Source organism: Dermacentor silvarum, chromosome 11, assembly GCF_013339745.2.
Source record: "Dermacentor silvarum isolate Dsil-2018 chromosome 11, BIME_Dsil_1.4, whole genome shotgun sequence".
Lineage (NCBI taxonomy): Eukaryota > Metazoa > Arthropoda > Arachnida > Ixodida > Ixodidae > Dermacentor > Dermacentor silvarum.
In genome coordinates, this window is record NC_051164.1 from 102,497,097 (window position 1) to 102,516,696 (window position 19,600).

Below are 19,600 nucleotides of genomic sequence, written 5' to 3' on the forward strand. Positions count from 1 at the left end.
CAAGGATCCATCGTCCATGTCCAGTTATCGGCCCATAGCTCTAACAAGCTGTATCTGCAAAGTCGCCGAGAAGATGATAAACCGCCGTCTGATACATTTCCTAGAATCAAACAAGCTGCTTGACCCATACCAATGTGGTTTTCGCGATGGCCGATCCACCACTGACCATCTGATACGCATAGAGGCCCAGCAATTCTTCCTGTCTGTTTTCCTCGATATGGAAAAATCATATGACACCACGTGGCGGTTTGGAATACTGAGAGACCTCGCACACTTTGGAATACGTGGAAATAATATCATTGAAAGTTACCTGTCCAACCGCAGATTTCGTGTTCGTGTGGGTAATGCCCTGTCAGTACCATATGTGCAGGAAACTGGAGTACCACACGGTGGTGTGCTCAGTTGCTCCCTCTTTATCATCAAAATGAACTCTCTGTATCTGTACATCCCACGCAGCATATTTTATTCAGTATATGTCGACGATGTACAGATAGGGTTCACCTCATGTAACCTTGTAATCTGTGAGCGCCAGGTTCAGCTTGGTCTGAACAAGCTGTCTAAATGGGCAGACGAGAATGGGTTTAGGCTTAACCCACAAAAGTCCACATGCGTGCTCTTCTCCAGAAAGAGAGGTCTGCACCCTGATCCCTACATCGAGATGCAGGGTGAGGGTCTACCTGTAAAAACGGAACACAAATTCTTGGGCGTAATTCTAGACACGAAGCTAACATTTATCCCACATCTAAAGTATCTAAGAAACAAGTGTATGAAAACAATGAACATCTTGAAACTGTTGTCTCGTACTGCGTGGGGTAGTGACACAAGATGTCTATTAAATCTCTATATGAGCCTCATCCGATCCCGTATAGACTATGGTTCCATTATGTATCACTCTGCGACGCCGAGCTCCTTAAAGATGTTGGACCCTGTCCACCATCTGGGTATCCGCCTTTCTACGGGTGCGTTCAGAACAAGCCCCGTAGAAAGCCTCTACGCTGAATCAAATGAATGGTCGCTCCATCTACAGAGAACGTACTTATCTTTTGTCTACTTCCTAAAAGTAAACTCAAGCAATACACACCCTACCCACACAACTATAAACGATCTGTCCAGTGCCCAGACCTTTCTGAGTCGCCCTTCCGTGAGAAAGCCCTACGCACTGCGAGTAAGAAGCCTTGCCGAAGAAATGGATGTGTCGCTCCATGAGCACGATGTCATGCCCCCTCCTGTAGAGCTGCCGTCATGGCAGTGGCAGCTGATTGACTGTGATCTGTCCTTCCTTGATGTTACAAAGCATGCGCCGGTCGCACATATCTGTATGCACTTCCTCGAATTGCAGCACAAATACTCTTGTCCAGACTATTTTACTGACGCTTCAAGGTCGCGCGCTGGCGTGTCTTACGCAGCGATCGGTCCATCCTTTTCGGCTGCCGGAGTTCTACACCCAAATACAACCATCTTTACAGCGGAGGCCTACGCCATCCTGGCGGCGGCTAAACACATCCAAGGCAGTCATTTATACTGACTCTTTAAGCGTGCTGAAATGTTTAAAAACTCCTAAGTAGGCGCAGAAACCCCGTAATTATAGCTCTCTATTCCATCATTTGCACCGTGTATGCATCCAAGCAGCAAATTGTGCTGTGCTGGGTGCCAGGGCATCGCGAGATCGAAGGGAATGAGTTGGCCGACAAACTAGCCACATCCGTTCATACAGACGTTGCCACTTCGCCCATAGCCGTCCCTGTAATGGACCTAAAGCCCTTCATCAAGAAAAAGGTCAGTGCATACTGGCAACGTCTGTGGGACAGAGAAACGAGCAACAAACTACATACTATCAAGCCTCATCTCGCTCACTGGCCGCCAGAATCGAAAACACGCCATACACAGGTTACACTTTGCAGACTCAGGATAGGACACACATACAGTACACACGCATGCTTATTGTCCGGTGGTGATCCGCCTATCTGTGATGACTGTGGTGAGCTACTCAGTGTACTTCATGTCCTCCTGCAATGTCGTGAACTGGAGCCTCAGAGGAAAAAACGTTTTCCATTACCATTACGGCAGAATATTCCATTGCATCCGTGTATGCTTTTGGGCAATGAACCTCTTTTTAACTACCAATCACTTCTCGTGTTTTTAAAGGATATACATGATTTCCGAGTTATCTATCCAGGTGACGTGTAGCACGGCCTCTCTGCAGAGGCCGCTGCTGCGGTATTTTATTAAAGAACGCACGTGCCTCCTGGTCTTTGTCCACAAAGGCCTTCGGTAGGCGTCGTGCTACTTTTATACCCTTCATTTTAGCACCATGACCATTTCTCATACATTCACGACCCACAGATCATTCCACACGTCACTGCCATAATTCTATTCGATATATGTCTTACTCTTCAATACCGCGATTTGTTCTTAGGCCCCTTTACAGCCACATAGCATCCTATCATCGGAGCTCACTGATCATGGCAAACATACCATTCATTGTCTGGCGCTCTTTGGCCACATTTGGCCCTTGCGCCACAAAACAGCAAATATAATCATCATCAACGGGGTGTGGGGGGCACTTGCCTTTCCACTGTCAAAAGTAGGGGGCAGGGGCCAAAGTATGCGATTTGCCCTCCAACTTTTGACAGCGGGCATTTTCGGCTGCATGCTGGCAAGTCCAACAAAGCTACAGCTGAAGCAAAATTTTCTTTCGTAATAGATTGACCATGTCAGTAATGCATTTCTTTACTACTTATCCCCTTCTTGGGCAGCGAGGATTGACTAGGATTAATTGTAATAGCAAGAACAGCGGATGTTTATATTTGGAAAAAAATGAGGGCCACTTTTTCGTGGCGTGTATCGAATATTTGCACTGTGTAGGTTGCTTATGTGCCCCGAAATCAGTTACTGAATCGCCTCTTTCTCCCAATTTTTATGCGTTATACACAGCATTTAGTTGTTTACAACGGTATCCTCAGTGAACTATGCGGGGCATGGTGTTTTATAGCAAAGCTATATACCTCTACCAACCAACGGTTCTTTCGTGTGGCCAGCAAAAAACTTCCACCAAAGTGGGCCGATCCTGGCGATTGTGCAGAAAGGGTCCAAGCTCAGTGGCACATAACAGGGACGAAAAAGAGAGAAAGAGAAGGAAAGAAAATTTATTTGGAGTACGAAGAAATGTTCTGAGTGACGAGCGATAAATGTTTATTCTGTGTAGGCTCATTACACTCTTTGTCGAAAGGTATTCATTGGAGCGAGCGTTCCAGGGAGTCATACTGCCTCTAATCGAGATGTTTCCCTTAATCATAAAGCAACAGCGAGAGAGACGGTTGAAATTCCGTGAAAATAGAGATAATTTGAAGCGTAATGCGTTGCGAAACATTCACTTTCCTGCCTTTAATGCAAGTGTTCCAGACAATTATTAAACCCTCGTTTTTCCATGTGTTTTCGTGCATCACACGAGATTCGTGATTTGGTTCTTCGGTGTCCTCTCTGAGCTAAACAAGGAATTTTGTTTATATCTGTGGATAATTATCGGCACGATATGGGTCATTTGTAGGCAGTGTTCCAAATGGCTGGTTTAAATGCGCGTTTTCTAGTAGAATACGTATACAAGTGGTCCGTTGCCCGTGCAGATTTTTGACCAAGCTCCGCAGTTGAAAAACGCATTCTACAAATCGCTGCAGCAGTATTTTCAGGAAACGAGCCAGGATGCTTATATTTAATAATTTAAGCATAATTTCGTACTGAAGTAATGCTGCGTGACAACCCAAACAAATGAAAATAAATGCAAAGTAGGCGACAAAGCTGCTTGGGAATGTCTTCATTTCGAACTGTTTCTCGATAATTTCATGGGGATAAATGTGCACTCTTTGTATGCCACTCTCCTTTTTTATTTTAATATAAGCCAAGATAAATATGTTTGCTGTGTCGTAACATATTGCCAAGGCACTTCATATACTGTATGTGTCCACAAACCTTCAATGATACAGAACTCATATGAATTGTTGTGAACCCAACACCCGGAGTGACATTTGATTTCAACCCGTGCAGGAGTTTCGTTCTCGAGCCGTTTTCCGTCTGCGTCCCGGCGCCACCAGACGTCCTCCTATCGCCAGCTGAAGCAGGTGAGTGCAGCCGCGTTCTTCGTGTTTCACGGGCGGCTTGCTCGGTACGTGTGCTGCCTGTCAAAGAGCGTCGCACAAGTTGAAATTCACAGTTCAATTCATAGTGAACGAATAAGTTTGCGCTAGCGACATACAACGCCTTCATAGTGAAGGAATAACAGCGCGAAAAGCCAAGGACGACAGAAGCATGTGTGTGTGTCTCCCCTTCTCATGGTCTCATGGTCAGATCTAACGCTAAGATCTGCTTCCAAAATTATTATACCGTTAGCGATCTTTATTGTCGATACAGGTTGCAACCGTTCTAGAAACCGTAGATAAAGGTATACCTGCAGAGACTCTTGACTGTTGATAAATTTTGTTCCCTTGCCAATCTATGTAATATTACCTTTGTCTTCTACATATTCATCTTCAATCTTCATCTTCTTGCACTTCCTCGGTTTAAGGTTCTCAATCACTTGTTGCAATTCATCGCCAGTGTTGCTGAACAGGACAATGTCATCTTCAAACCGAAGGTTGCTGAGGTCTTAGCCGCTGATCCTCACTTCTTACTTAGACTTGCCAGTCTAATAGCCTCAATACTTCTTCTAAGCATCTAAGCATTAGAGTGATTGTGTCTCATTGCCTGACGCCTTTCTTGATAAGTAATCTTCTACTTTTCTTGTTGAGAATCATGGTAGCTGTGCAAAGTTAGTAGATATTTCCCAAGATATGCACGTATGCCTCCTTTACTCCTTGATTACACAATGACTTCATTACTGATAGTACTTCTACTGACTCAAATTATTGTTATTCCATCTTCTTCCCCCGATTTTTCACGGCACATGTCTAGCAGTGCCTTTATAGCTTTATCGCTAGTTATGGAAGGGCCTCTGTATCCTGTTCATCACTACTTCCAATGAAGCTTGCCTGGTTGCTCTAGGTGCTGTACATGCCTTCTGGTGTTTTTACTTTATAATCGAAATTGCTGGTGGCATTACTCTGATTATCTTTCACTGAATTTATCTTGCCCTGACCTATGCCATGTATTCTCAGAGATGTCATGCTGTGGCTATTTTTTACTGCATCCTCAATCTTTGCGATGTTATATTTTAGAATATCGCTTACTTCTTTGTTTATCAGATTTGACAGTTCAAGGCATTCTATCTGATCTCTTAGATTCTTTTACGTGTTGTCGTTTCTTTAATGGGTGCTCTTCGCAAAGCAGAGCCTTGGTGCCTTACCTCCAACTTCAACTGCCGCTTCTGAAATCAGCCTAGTTACGGTTTCATTCATTGCCTTTATGTTATCTTTATCTTGCTCTTCCAAAGCTTCATATTTGTTTGCGAGCACCAGCCTACATTCGTCTGCTTTTACCTTTACTGGGTCTAGGTGGCCTTATTCTTCTTGACTAATTTTACTCTTTCTCTCTTCAAACTGAGAGAAATCCTGGACCTCACTAACCTATGGTCGCTGCAATTTACCTTACCTAACACTTATACATCCTGCACTATGCTGAGTTCGGCAGAATGTAGGAAATATATTTAATTTCTTGTTTATCGATTAGAGCGTTTCCAGGTCCGTTTCCTGTCGAAGGAATTTATTATTCGGAGTCTATTCCTTTCCGCGAATTCTACCAACATATTTCCTCTACTGTTCCTTGAATCAATGCTGCAGTTACCGAATGCTTGTTCGATCCCCGGCCTCCTTTCCCACCACTATAGCTTTGACGTCGCCCATGACTGCAGTAAGCTGCAATTGCACATTTCTCATTGCTAAGTGAACAACTTCACAAAACTGTTCCATTTTTTTCTTTATGATTAATGGGGGTTGGAGCGTAGGCTTGTACCACCGTTAATCTACATATCCTAGCTAGCTTTATTACGACGACTGCTTCCTTCTCATTAATCCTGTCCGTTATGTCCTTATGAATTCGAAATCCTAGCCCGAATTCTCTCTTATCCGGAAGACCTGTGTAGCATATGGCGTGGCCGTTAGTCTGCACTGTATAAACCCAACCAATGCTTGTAACCTCACTAAGCGCCAATAATAGACAATACTTGATAATTCTTCAAGAAGCTGTGCTAAGCTAACCTAACTCGAGAGGGTTCGTCTGATAAACGTTGCCAGGTTCAGCTTCCAAAAATTATTAGAACCTTCTGCCGCGTCGCAGGCCTGACCATCGCATTGGTCAGGTGCTCCGTAGCCGCTGAGGAGCCAGGCCTACACGTTAATTGCAAGAGGTAATTGCCAAATTCTGGGATATTACGTGCCAGAACCACGATCTGATTATCATGCCGGTCGCACTCCGGATTAATTTGGAACGCCTGAGCTTATTTAGCGTGCACCTAAATTTAAGTACACGAGCATGTTTGCATTTCCCCGTCAAAATATTGCCGCCGTGCACGCCCGGGATCAAACCCGTGACATCGAGCTCGGTAATGCTACGGCTTGTAGGTCAGCCTCCAGCACACTTCTCTGGAAAGCGGGAAAACTCGCTAGAAATAGTGCTTCGGTCATCTGTGCGCTGGTAGTTCGAAACAACTTGCTTTGAGCATTTACCATATATATCCGTGTAAGAGCCGCACTATTTTTTCGTAATCATAAGGAGGTGCGGTCACTAAATGGGGCTGGTTTGTTGACTTCTTGAGTCGTAATTTCTTTGTCCGAAAAGGGGCGATCCCTGTCGCTTTCATAATGTATATATTTGTTCACGCAAGCACGCCAAGCTGCTGGTGGTCAATACAGTCGCTGTCACCGGTGCTCAGATTTCGGCTCGGTAGCATAGTCGACCTCGGTGGCCTACATGATGTGAGATGTGACTGTGACGTCAAAGCTTTGCACGTGACACGTGATGAGATTCCAAGTCCATGCAAAGAAGCTGCGACGCTCTCTTCAGCCTTCGAATTATTTAATTCAGCATTATTTTTCGAATACTGGGCTGGCAAGTTTGGAATCCGGTCCTTAGTCGAGCCGGATTACAAGTTCTGTTACATTTACGGTATTACAAGTTCTGTCAGCAATGGTTGCTTTTTTTTCTCACATGGGCTGGCTGGCTATTATCTTATGCACCGCTGCATGCCAGATAGGCCTGGGCAATCACGTTGTTTCAAAGCGAACGCACGACTTATCATCCAATTTGCACGACGGACACACATACCATAGACGAAAGTATGACAAATCAATTCTCCGGAATCCAGCAAGGTGGACTATAACGTTCAAGAAAGGGGAAAATATTATATACCCGACTTTTATGAGGAAGCTACAAAGGAAACCCATAGAGGTTTTTGACAAAGCTCCGCAGTTGAAGGAAAAGATAGCAGATTTGTGCGATCATGCTGCATGACAGCCCAATTTTCAGCGAAGCTGTTGTTTCGAGCAGTAGCATTACGTATTTCATTTGCCTGAAATTAAACCACATACTATAAGCTTCGCCCGTTTGAAACCTGTCCATCAATAACGCTTTCGAGCAAGTTAAGAAATCTTTCATAAAGACTGCATTTGATCAACACGCATTTCATTTCGCGTACAGATTTGCCATAGTGCCCCCCCCCCCCCCCCTCTCCCCTGTTTCGAAACACACTCCACCTATCTGGAGACCCTCGAACCCTTCGCCCGCCCGCGCGCCGCGCATGCGTTGTCGATAGTAGGACAGCACGGAGGCGGCGGGCATGGCACTTCGAGCACCCGTATAATTGCTATCTTAATCAAAAGACAAACTGAGCTCTGTACCAAAGGTAATCAGCACAGAATTGTTAAAATAGTTGAGAGAACGAAAGAGGACTACGTTGCCCAAATATAATGTAACTCTAAGATGACAAGAAATGCGGTGAACGGTAATAATAAATCGAAGGAGAACGCATTACCGAGCGCGACTTGTAAATAATTACAGATCGCGATATGATTCGCTTTGATCTGGTCAGTTCCAAACAGCATCGCTGACATTCGTATATATTGAATAAGGTCTAGAGCTGTAATGTCCAGTCTGTTGTTTTTTCTTTTATTCTCGCTGTTAGCTGCTATATTAGGTATCGGTTTCTTTTTTAAATGTAACATTTCTACAAGTGTTCCTGCTTGTTTCTCTGTCGGATGTCCAAAAAAGCGAACTAATACGTCAGTGACGTCTACTCGGAGTAAAATGCTAGTTTTTGCCCTTATCTATTAGCCAACTTTCTGTATATTTCTTCCGACATGAAAGTGTAAAAATTAGAGGAATGTCTGTTTCCCCGCTTAGGTTTTCCGTTGACAATTACGAGATTCTGCTGTTCCCTCGACTCAAGCTATAATTTCCCGTTTTCAAAGTTCCTTTAACCCGGAGGTGCTGCTTACAAGCAGCCCTATCCTTCCATGAATCTGACATGACCGTAATAGATTTGCCAACTCTACATCGTTTCTTTTCTTCCATGGTTCCTCAACAAGCAGTGTAGCTACCAAATCTTCAAGATGAGTTTCGTAATATTGCCTACGCACTTACTATATTCGTTTCTTACTTGTTCGTGAATCTTTAGCCACTTGGTTTCCACTCTGCCGGCAATGGCATGTTTGTATGCCATATCGTGCAGCTCGCATGAATGGCCTGACACAAATAACAAGACATACAAGACGCATGCCACGTCATCACATGCTTGTCGTGACCATTTCCATAACTGGATATGAATGACATAAAATTAATGTCAATACATGCATGAGCTTGTCATGTAATGCACTCATCTCTCGCCACACATATCCTGATACATACCCAGTTAAAGAAATGACCAATGACTACATGACCTTATGGAATTTTATGTCATTCGTGACAGTCACTTCATGACATGCATGTCATGCCATTTCATTCATGTCACGAATATCCTGACATATAATGTTAGAAAATGAAGCTGGCACGAATGTCGTAAATGAGATTACTGCAATGGAATGAATGACATGACATGCACTTCTGTAACTGGATATGCATGGCACAGTATACATGTGTGACATTAATGACATGTCATGCCATGTATGTCAAAAATTATTGGCATAGAGATGGCATGGTCCTCATCAATGTGATGACATTCATTACATGCATGGCATGACATTACCATGACAAGAACTATGCCGACCCAGTGCAGACCTATTAACTTGGGCCGATGACTATATCCTCTTTGCATCGTCATTCCACCATTATAATTCGACTCTCGGTTCTAATTATCGTGTGCTAGCTGCGCTCGACCCATGTGGCACGCATACGAACATCCCGGCAGTAGAACCCCGGTTGGTGTTCAAACAGTGATCGCAAAGCAAGTTTGTGAAACTCGTACCGGACTTTCACGGTCCTTCTCGTCGCTACCAGACCGCTTAATCAAACATCAAGGCCCGCTCTTTCCTGGTGCACATAGTGTACTAGTAACGCTGCATCGAATCCCACCATGACAGCAGCATAACGGCTCGGCCAAGGCGAGGAAGGAACCATGCACTCTTCCGAATGTCTATAAAACGGCACGGAATTCACCCTCATGTCCCCCGTTTGTTTCCTCCGAGTGATACTACGTGCTGCAGTCCGGGAGCATTTGATTTGTGCATTTCTTATCCATATCTGGCACCTCCATGCCGCTCGTTCACATTCATTCGTGGTCGTTCGTGGAAATCACGCAGTCGTCGTCGCCTTGCTGCAGTCGTCACGCACTCCCGCGTTAATTCTTGTTCACTGTACTCGTGTGAAACACACAAATACTGAATTTACTCAGATACATTGGTTTGCCTGGTAACGCTTTGTGGAACACCAAACAATGCTGCATAGCAAGCTGCCTGCAAAATACTTCGCATAGCGTCGAATCCCGCAGTGTCATTTCTGGTGAAAAAGCGAACGGACCCCTCATTTACTAATAAAAAAATTTAAAAATGGAAGGAGTGCTATTTAGTGCGTTACGGGGGATGTGCACGCAAATTTTAAAGTGTGATGATTAAGTAAGAGATAAATTGAAGTGACTACACTACTGCTAACTTGTTTAGAGACGTTTAGAACGATATCCCACTGCGCTGGAATAACCGTAGAACCGGTGTGGACACGGAGGCAGCTCTCGCGAGACACTTATTTCATGAAACACATGGGCTGAAGTAGGCATGGTGCGTTGGCTATCGGTACACGACTGATTAGCGTAACATGAAGAACATATGCAGTAAAAGTGAAATCTAGCCAGTTTATGCAGTTATCACAAGAGCCAAGGGTGGCAGCAATCTTATGTACCAGACGTTTCAAGTTTGTATATTAATTAAGAACTTTGGAAACTATTACTGAATACTCATTTCCGTCCTATGTTTATGCTTTGGTGGTTTTTCCAGTCTCCTCAGTGGACAAGAAACGTTGTTTAAGATTTAAACTGTGTAGGTTAATTATCGTCTTTGTAGACCAACATACTTAGTCGAACGTACTTTGCAAGCCGCGTAGGACTTCATTCAATGTGTGGCAATGTGAACCTTTCTATGAAACAGGGTTAATATTATGGCCTATATCAGGGGAATGTTTCTACAGCGTCACATAATTACAGGCTTTGTAAAAAATTCATAAAAACAAGTGCTCGAGAGAGTTATACGGCGGTTATCCGCATTTTTTCCCACAGCCCCAGGAGACCTTTACGTGAGGTTGAGTTCACTTTCAGTGTAAACGGCAGGAATGCGTGGAGAAAGTTGTCAACGTTTCTGGCCGAATTACGCGCGTTGTAAATAATTGCTAGACTTTCGTTTCCGTCCCATTTTCATGAATGATATGCGAGGCTTATAGCTAGGGTTATTCGTTTTCGGGTAAAATCCGATTTTTACACCCCGAACATATTTCAAGAGAATCGGGTTAAACCCAATTTTTCCCCGAATTACAAAACCATGCAAGCAGTTTGCGGTTGGTTTAGAGCGCATGATGTTCAGACGCATGAAGCGTCTGTTGAGCCAGTCATTTGATGACTACCAACCTCTCTTCGTTTCCGGGACCGACGACATGCATTCGCTTCACGGCGAGTTTAACGAGTACTTATTGGAAGAAAGTTTCACTAAAGCAGCTGTCGAACTCATTCAGTCTGGCATGACTCTACCGCTTGCTTCCCCAGGCTGGAAATTGCCGCTCTGAGTAGGTTGCGCCTAGCTAATCGAACTTGTGATCTCGAGAGAACTTTCTCTCAGCTGACATACTTTGAACGATCGGACAGGTCGCGGATGGAGACCGACATGTCGCGCATGCAGATTGCAATGTATGTCAAAAAGGTTGCGTAAAAATCGATCTTCAAAAATGTTGCTTTTCCTAGAGGTTACCAATGCTCTGATACCCTTCGATAAACAAAAAATACCCCGAATGTAACGTATTACTCAGTACATTTGTAAATTTAACCCGAAAAAACACGAATTTCGCAATGGTTACGCAAAAAAACCTGATTTTTCCCCGATTATCAGCTTGAAAAATAGCACCCAATTTTTACCCGCCGAACTTAAAAATATATATATAAAACCTGAAAACGAACAAGGGTCATGACATGGCCCTTCAATTATATTCAGCTTATCATTGTACCTGAGAGAAGAGAGGCCAAATCGTTGAGCACACAAAAAAAAAGAACAAAAAGAAACTGCGCTCTCAGCATACATTCTAATTGGAAATTCTAATTTGAAATCGGTGGCTTCAAGCCCCTCCTACTGAAAGCGACCGCAATTTATGAGTGTGTTCTCCACACGCCCTGGCACCCAATGGCGTCGCTGTTGAAATGTGTTCGCAATTTTTTCACGCGCGTTATAAAAGCATCGCAAACACCGAAGCACGCCTGCATAGACTGTCTCGGGCTGACCCGTGAAACGCACATGACGGCAAACGCACAAAACAATATAACGCATGGGGACCACGACGTTTTTCCGGCTCCGACAATCACTTCCGGTGCTAGCACTACGCAAAAGCATGGCATCTGAGATTAGCTTCCAGTGCTCCGAGGGAGCCATCGCTCATGGGCCCATGAGTTGTTTTGATTTCGCATGTTTGTATCGCCGGGACATATGATGAAAAACCAAATGATGTGCACAGTTCGAAATAAAAATACACAACACTTAACATTTGACTAAAGCTAGTGTTGCCATACACGAAGGCACGGTTTAAGACATTAAACCGTAATACATTAAAATAATAATACATTAAAAACATTCAAACACAAATTTTCTTGCTCCGAATGCGCTTAATATTTGCCAGCTTGTGGTGGGACGCGTATTGTGTAACATGCAGCGCATGTTAAACAGTACGAATATTGGGTGTTAAGAAATGTCGAAGTCGCATATATGATATTCTGAGGTTTGCCAGCTTGTGGTGGGACGCGTAGTGTTTAACATGTTCCCATGTTTCACAGGTTAACATGTTTAACAGGTTTTTCCTCCATGGGTGATAGATAATAATTGATAATATAATAGGAATATCGTTTCTGCGTTTTTAGCGTCTCCTCGTAATTACCGAGTAACCAAATTTTCACTTAGTCTACAGCCGGCACTACCGCATTATTTCATGAAACGATGTTAATCGAAACATTCAAACCCGTCAGAAATCACTTCAAACAGCTTTAGCAGAATGGTTATGTGCAAGCATACTTTTCTAGTCTGAAGTAAAGAGGAGTTACGAAAGATAATTTAAATTGACTCGCACATCATATTCCACGCTTATTCCCTTGACACTACTGCGCAAAACTATATATCACTGTTAAAAGGGCTATGACTCGGTTTTTTTTTCCAACTATATTCAGTTTATCACTCTGAGAACATAGGGATCAATATGGTTACACAAAAAAGCGTACATTGTAACTGCTGGAATTGCAGTAACGTGGGCGGAATCGACAATTAGCATCTAATGGGCACACAAGACTACAGCAAAAAAACACATCATATATTGAACCTGCAGTTGAGCAAACGGGATCTACGACACGCTGTGACAGTGGCTGGACAGCGAAGCTGTAAACGACACCCACAACTGTTACCCATTGTGACGTCACTTGAATTCACACACGTGCCTCTACAAAGAGTGTAACCAGAGACAAGTGAAATGTACTTAACCGCGCCCTTTGTTACTTCACAACGACATTCTTTACTTTCCGTGGTCTACTCATGGTAGCCTGGAATGAACTGAATGAGTGGCTAGACCACTGGTGACGTCACTACGTGATTTCTATGCCGTTGGGTACTTTTCCACTCCCAGTAGCTTACGCAATCCGCAATCTTTACCGGGAAACACACGCGGGACACGCGTGTGACACGCCAACGACACGAAAATTTCCTTGGCTGGTAGAGGTATACAGCTTCGCTGTAAAGAGTTTGCACCTTTTGTGGCGTATGTTTGCCTCCCAACAGTAATCATCCAACGTGTATTCACACTGATCGGTGCTCATATTCACTTCCATTAATATTTCGATGGGGGCGAAATGCGAAAACACCCGTGTAATTAGCTTTAGGTGCACGTTAAAGAACCCCAGGTGGTCCAAATTTCCGGAGTCCCCCACTACGGCGTGCCTCATAATCAGAACTGGTTTTGGCACGTAAAATCCCATAATTTAATTAACTTCAATTAACACTTCACCCACTTTCACTCACACTCGCCGACAGCAACTCACGTCGACATGAAATCACCGTTAGTGACTTTCGTTCGTACTGACGTTAACCGGCACTGGCTGATTACACGTCCTGGTAGAGCATTGAAGACAATCGAATGAATAAATTCTGTGTAGCCCGTTCAAAGAGCAGTAAACTGTTTCATCAGTCGGCAACATCCCAAATTAGGTCAACCATTTTCACTGGATGAATTGAAGAACGCACTTGCATCTTGTCGTCAGAGGACTGCAACAGGAACTGACGGGTTCACTTATAGCCAGATATTACCTAATAATCTCGGGACAACAGAATGCTTTCCTACATCTTGGAAAATTGCACGTGTGGTTCCTCTACTTAAACCTGGCAAGTCTCCGCTACGTCTGGATTAATTTAGAACTGTAAGTCTTAGGAGTTGCCTTACGAGGTCCCTTACGGAATGCGCCGGTGTACTATGGATGCTATTGTAGATCTTGTGACATATTCAGAACAGGAACGAAAGTAAGGTTGGATCACCGTTGCTGTGTTTCTGGACATTCAGCGAGTATTTCACACAATCAGCCACCTGCACGAGCTTTATAGATTGATTCAATTAGGCGCATTGCAGAGTTCTTGAGGGGCCGGAAAATGGTCATAGAAACAGCTGATGGTAGGAAGAGAAAAGGGCAGAAGGCAGGGAGGCTAGCCAGAGTAACGTCCGGTTGGCTACCCTAATACTAAGTCACAGACGTTGACACAAGCCCGTCTTCCTCAAGAAGCGCAAAAGTGCCTTCACCACTTTATGGGCGACGAGCGATGCGGGCGGTGTTCCAGCAGCACCTGCAGGCACGGAAAGCGTCCGATTGTCCATTTGTTTTAGTGCGTTAGCAAGTTCTTGTCTTTCTGGGGCATATCGTGGACAGTGGAACAGCAGGTGGTCGATAGTTTCTTCGGTGCCGCAGACCTCGCATTCTGCAGCTGATGGTAAAAGCAAGGAACAAGACGTGAGTCAAGGCGTTCCGCGCGGAAGTGTACTCGGCCCATATTTTTTTAAACTTGGCAATGGCTGAGCTGCCCCACATCTTGCCAACTTTGCACTATTCTCTTCACGCAGACGACTTGCAGACGCGGGCATCTGGCCCCACTGCTCAAATCATTCAGCAGGAACTACACGAGAGATAAACCATTATTAATGAGTTCTTAGAAATCCGAGGCAAGAGCGGCTCAAAAAAAAAAAAAACTGCTATTCTTTATTTCACCAGAAAAAGTTTCGGCTTATCTTACCATCGTTTTTGTCGCTTTGCAGTAATCAGATGGGGATGGGACATCAGCCTTAAGAGGAAGCATTAGCTCGGGCTCAACTTATCGCCTATTCAAATACATGTAAAACATGGACAACCCCTAGACCGATTCTAATGAAATTTATGGAACTTGAGAGAGAAAATTAAATTAGATATCGCATTTTTGTGAACTGCGTCCATTAGATTATCCAAAGCGGAAAATTTTGTTATGTCAATTTATGTGAACTTGTTACATTGTTCACAAGTTTTGCAAATGCTTTATTCACATATTACTCGTTCTTTTGAGAACTATGTGTAATATATCAATTTTTGTCGCTTTATACGTATAATTAGGTGTGACATCATTTTCCATCGCTGAGTTACAGAGTTCTAAACATGATGGAATAGTTTTCTGGGAATTTGCAATTTTTGCGAGAACAGTCGCAACCAAGAGTCTCTAGATTTGAACCTTTTCTTTTAAATGCAATAAACCTCATGTAATTTGGTGCAGAGTTTGCGGAGAAACACGATTTCTTCTTTTACATATTGAACCCTACAAGACACTCTTCAACGACTGCTCGCAAGAAGCTTCCGCATATTCCATAGCGCTTGTTATTGTTATTGCCGAGTCCCGCCGACGCTAATATCTGTCGAATAATCTTGAGATAATAGTACGGTGCCGAAACCTTCTGCCTGCTCACGAATATTGGGAAGACCATGCGTCCCAGACCTCAAAAGTGGCCATCGCCGATTCCGTTGACAAAAAGCCACAATAATTGTGGATTGTGTGAATGAGGTTTACCTAAAGAATTTTACGCAAAAAAAAAAAACGTTTTTCGTGACGTAAGCTTTCCTACAAGTTAAAAAAAGCAAATTTTTTGATTCAGGTGTAAAACTAGGTACCGCGACAAATCTTATTTTAGAATATTCTATCGCGTGGTTTATCTATGTGACGTCATAGGTGAACTAATTTTTGAATTTTCCACCTGTATTTGGCTTAGTAGAAATTCAAAAAAAATCATGCAGTTTTCAGCCCCACAGATGTGTCTGGGGAAAAGGAAATCCTGGGGGTTGAGCCGACGCCGGGTGTTTGTACCTTTAAAGGGGCTCTGAACCACTTTTTATCGAAGTGGAGAATTGCGTTTGACGTGCAAATATGTCATTTGAGAAATACTTTGCCGCAAAAAGTACTTCAACGCGTTCAGCAGATATTGGCAATCAAATAGTGGCGTGCAGTTCAAATTTCATTTTGGATGTTAACGTCAACGCCACGATCTACGCCACCGCGCGCAGTAGCGTAGCTAGCAGCCGCGTATGGGAATCCGCTGTATTACGACATAAGGCGTCCAGAAAAAAAAACATGGCTTCTGTCGAAAGGGAACATTTGCGAGCTCCACGAACCGCGTACGACCGCAAAACTTGGCTGAGATGTTCACTGCTGAGTTATTTCACCAAACCCGAGGGGTGGTTCAGGGCCCCTTTAAGGCCCCTTAATAAAATTCGCGCCTTGTAGCGTCGTCCTTGTTAGGCTCCGTGGTGGGCGGTTACCATCACTGCCGAATAAAGCTAGGCTGGTATGGCTAATGTTTTGCACCCCTTCCTGATCGCGCCCCGATGCAACGTCCGATTTCCTAAGCTTCAGCGAGCACCGTGAACAACCAGGCAGACTAATCTCACCTTTGCTCGTGGCAAAGCCTCTAACGGATAAGGTTGGACCTGGCTACACAGACGACGGCTTCATCAATCTTAGTGAAACAGGTTGAGGTGTGGAAAGAGCACAATGTTATTGATGTCCAGAGAATTAAGATACGCGGTGGAGACAAAGAAACACCGACTAAAGCACCTCATCCTTACTTTCGGAACTTGCAGACTACCAGAGTACGTAGAAACCGCCGCAAAGCTTAATACAATGCTTCAATAAGCGTTTTGTTCTACTTTCGATAATTTGCGATACTTCAACAGTAGTTTCTTACCGAACATTTAGTGTGATATATTCGCCCACCCCTAATCGAATTATTCTCTTATTTAAAAGAAAATGTGCAGGCAGGTGGTGCTGCTTCTCGCATTGCAGGAACGCTAACCGTATCGCTGTAGCAATATTTGCAGGAAACGAGCCAGCATGCTTAAGTTATATAACGTTGTATGCCACTCTCCTGTTAACAATACAAGCCCAGGATTCATATACTGTATCTATCTATGATACAGAACTCATATGAATTGCTGTGAACCCGACACCCGGAATGACCAACGGAGCCGTACAAAACATGTAATTTCAACCTGTGCAGGAGTGCATGAAGTTCGGTTCTCGAACCATCAGGTCCCGGTGCCACCAGACGTCCTCCTTTCGCCAGCTGAAGCAGGTGAGTGCAGCCGTGTTCTTCACGTTTCACGGGCGTCTTGCGTGTACTGCCAGTCAAAAAGCGCCGCGCCAGTTTAAACTACCACACAGTGACTCACGAACATGGCCATTAGCTGCATGGGAAGGCTTATTTGTTGTGATTCATAGTACACGAATACCTTTGCGCCAGAGCCATACAACTCCTTCGGAGTGAAAGAATAACAGCGCGAAAAGACAAGGACGACAGCACGCATCTGTATGTCCTTGTCTTTTCGCGCTGTTATTCTTTCACTCCGAAGGAGTTGTATGGCTCTGGCGCAAAGGTATTCGTGCACTATGAATTTTAACTAGCGCGACGCGCTTGTGCAAAGTCGCGGGCAACCCCGATCGGCGTGACAAAAATAGGAAACGAAAGAAGTACGGGCACCTGCCCACGCAGGTACCCGTGGAGACGCGAGAAGAGACTTTGCGGAAAAAACCGCAAAGTCTCATCTTGTCCCCCACTACGCCCGAGTGGCGGCCCTCGTCTTTCGAACCCCATGGGCGCTGCGGCCTGCAAGTCACTGCCGGCTCCCAGGATTCGATCGTGGGCTTCGAACCCCATGGGCGCTGCGGCTTCTTCGCGTTGCCGGCTCCCAGGATTCGAACGTGGGCCCTTTCGAGTGCGAGCTCGACACTCTACCCACTCGGCTACCGTAGCGGCACGGTTATCGCCTTACGAAAGGCCACCAGCAGCGTGAGGCTGCTTATCGCCCGGGTGAGGGGGGAAATGTGCGTGCTACGTCAACGCATGCGCACGACCGGCGTTCGTTTATCGTAGATGGCTGTTCGCCGACATTCGCAGGAAGAGAAGCGCTGGTTTGAGCGTGTGCCAACCTGAATCGAAGCACAAATAATAGCAAACAGAAAGAAGAAAAGAAATAAATTTCGCATGGGCTGCAATATGGCCTAATTTGACGGTCGCGTTATCGTACGAATGGAGTGAACCACATGGCATCCATGATCGAACGCAACAAGTGAAAATGCGTATGAGTCGTGCGATCACTTGGTCACTATATTATGTTCCCTGGCGAAACATAAGCGACACAGTAAGGAAGGGGCGTGAAGGCACTGCTAGAGGAACGAGGTAATCTGGCTCCCTAGTGCATAACATGGATATGCGTTTGACTGGTTGTGGTTCGTCAGTACAAACTTCGCCTACCCCCATTTCATCGACTGCAATAGCGTGTTAGGCTGAACAAGGGAATTACGTTGTAAGAGGGTCGTTGCACTCATATGCCTGCGGGACTGCTTGTCCATGTCTGTGTTCTAGCTGCGGCCTCTTCGACGCAAGGACCTGTAGCTCGAATGGGATGTGAATGGTAGCGTTGGTTTCATGTTGTTCTGCTTGAACAATATACTGCATGGCTGTAAAATTGATGGCATTGCATTCACAATTGCCGGAGCATCTTGGTGTGTGCTGTGTTGCCCCGATTTTCCCACATTGCGCTATTGGTTAGCTCCGCTCTTTGAGTAACGCTGCAGATTCCGGCAACGGACGTAAGGTGCGCACCCACATGTGACTGAGGCGAGGGTGGCGTACTGAAGCGGTACAAATTTCCCGGGCATTACATCTGAACTGCACCGCGCATGAAATTTTGAGTTTCATGGAACACGGCACACAGTTCCAGGAGACACATGCAGTGTGGGGGCAAAGTTGCTGTACAAAAGGGCATTATGGGGCAAACATGGGATGGAGATAACGCGGTGGAAACAGACGGTGAAGGGAGCGTGTAATTGTGAGGCATCGTTGCACACAACTGCCACTATAGACCAACCTTTCAACTATGCTTGCAGGGCAAAGCTTCACACGGACCAAAGAGCAAACTAGGACACAGGAGCCTGGAAGCGAACCGCCATTGGCCAGCGTCGGCTCATCCAAAGTGGTCGTGCGTATTTGTTTTCATGCTATACCTACGCATGGGGTTTCTCGTCAGAATGTGAGTACATGAATGAGAAGACGGGTTAATGACCACCGTAGATAGATAATACAGAGAGGTCGACCTGAGCTAGTCTGCTAGGGAAGGAGGATGATGATGCGAAGAGTGTTGAGTGCTTATGTGCATAAGACGGCAGCCCTATTAGAGCCGCTCGTTGCACGCATTGTTCGGCCCATGTGGGCCGAGGATAGCGCCCTCCGACAGTGGCTATGGAACCATTGAACGTTCACAACGGTAGATGTTGATTTGAGGTCCAATGGAAATCGCCGCCTAATTCCAAGTTGCGGCATTTGAAGCTGAGTCGATATTGTTGTCAATGGGCGTGAGTTCACCAGTGATTCAACTTCTGTCAGTACTGTCTGTATT

At 44.9% G+C, this 19,600-nt stretch overlaps 1 long non-coding RNA gene across 1 annotated transcript; it reads left to right on the forward strand.

The window, feature by feature from the left end:
- The first annotated feature begins 4,038 nt into the window (after nt 1-4,038).
- On the forward strand, nt 4,039-19,173 carry LOC119433047 (uncharacterized). The gene is made up of 3 exons (XR_005188245.2): nt 4,039-4,115; nt 17,203-17,277; nt 19,092-19,173. It is a non-coding gene; the product is annotated as an uncharacterized LOC119433047 (long non-coding RNA).
- Nucleotides 19,174-19,600: the final 427 nt, after the last annotated feature.